Source organism: Haplochromis burtoni, unplaced genomic scaffold (assembly GCF_018398535.1).
Source record: "Haplochromis burtoni strain Fernald_Lab_line unplaced genomic scaffold, NCSU_Asbu1 Contig_1011, whole genome shotgun sequence".
NCBI classification, from domain to species: Eukaryota; Metazoa; Chordata; class Actinopteri; order Cichliformes; family Cichlidae; genus Haplochromis; species Haplochromis burtoni.
The window spans coordinates 86,288-87,514 of NW_024583372.1; the positions used below are offsets into that span (position 1 = coordinate 86,288).

The following is a 1,227-nucleotide window of genomic DNA, read 5'->3' on the forward strand; positions in this document are numbered from 1 at the left end:
AGACTGTTGGCTCCTCATACAGGAAGTGATGCTTCACTTTCAGCTGTTTGTGGATTTTTAGTTACAGCTGTGAAATGAGGCCGACTGTGAGGAGGAAGTGTAATATGAAACAGTAAGCCTGTAAAAGCTGAAGTCACACTGTCAGCATGTCAGCACACAAGTTCACACGTGACTGCTTCATCAACATGGAGCTCTGAGTGTTTATTAAAGGATCATTGTGTGAAAGAGGCTCTAACACAGCTGACTGCAGCCTTTAGCTGTGAGCACACAGTATCTCACATTTACATTCACTTTTCTGTCAAATACTCTCAATAACTTTAAACAGCTGCTGTTATCAAGTGAAAATAGCAAAGATTTCAGGGCTGCACTGCTTCTACATCCTAGTAACACCTCAGAGAGTCACAACTCATCAAAGCTTCTCATTATCATTAGGACAGATTTAGGTCAATATCATTTCACATTTCTCATCATCAAATGTTGACACATAGTGGGTTTGTCATTCTCTCAGCTGACACTGAGATGAAGCAGGAAAGAAGCAGCTGATATTTGGACAGCACACAGGTTGATGTGCACATGAATGATTTGTGTTTCCTCTGCAGGTGAAGGTAGAAAGTGTGTGTGAGCTGATGTGAATGAGCAGCATGGATCAGTGTGAGGACAGAGAGGAGGGAGTCCCTCCCTCTAAAAGCACTCTGTGTGGGGAACATGAGAGCCAGACCAAAGCTCAGAGGTGAGATGACCATCTCTAACTGTCCATGACTCTTCTCCATGTCACAGCTCAGCACTCACATCACTGCTCCATCATTATTCACAGGAACCAGCCTGGACCTCCACCCAGCTCTGTGTCCTCTAAGAGCAAACGGGTGAAGCATTTCTTTCGTAATTTATGGTCATCTGTGTTGTGACTCAGTGTTTCTGAATAAATCCTCCATCGTGTTTAACGTCAGCTCACCTCCTTTTCACACACATTTCTATGTTCATATGTGAAGCAATGGGTGTTGGAGTGTTTCCACAAACACAGCAGTCAGAGTGTATAGGGTGGATGTTGTGGGAGGTGTTTGTGTAGTGAAGAGGCTGAGTGTCTGCAGGACTCCAGCTGCTCCAGCAGGTGTCTCCTTTGTGCTTTGCTTCAAACACAGTGTAGGGAGGAACTTTCACTCAGATGTTTCAGGTGTTGCTGGATGGACAAGGACGAATAGTTTAATGAGCGTGAGACATTTCCACCTG

The 1,227-nt window shown here is 44.6% G+C and overlaps 1 long non-coding RNA gene across 1 annotated transcript; it reads left to right on the forward strand.

Moving 5' to 3' along the window:
• The first annotated feature begins 676 nt into the window (after window positions 1-676).
• LOC121812985 lies at window positions 677-890 on the forward strand. The gene is made up of 2 exons (XR_006053444.1): window positions 677-730; window positions 815-890. It is a non-coding gene; the product is annotated as an uncharacterized LOC121812985 (long non-coding RNA).
• Window positions 891-1,227: the final 337 nt, after the last annotated feature.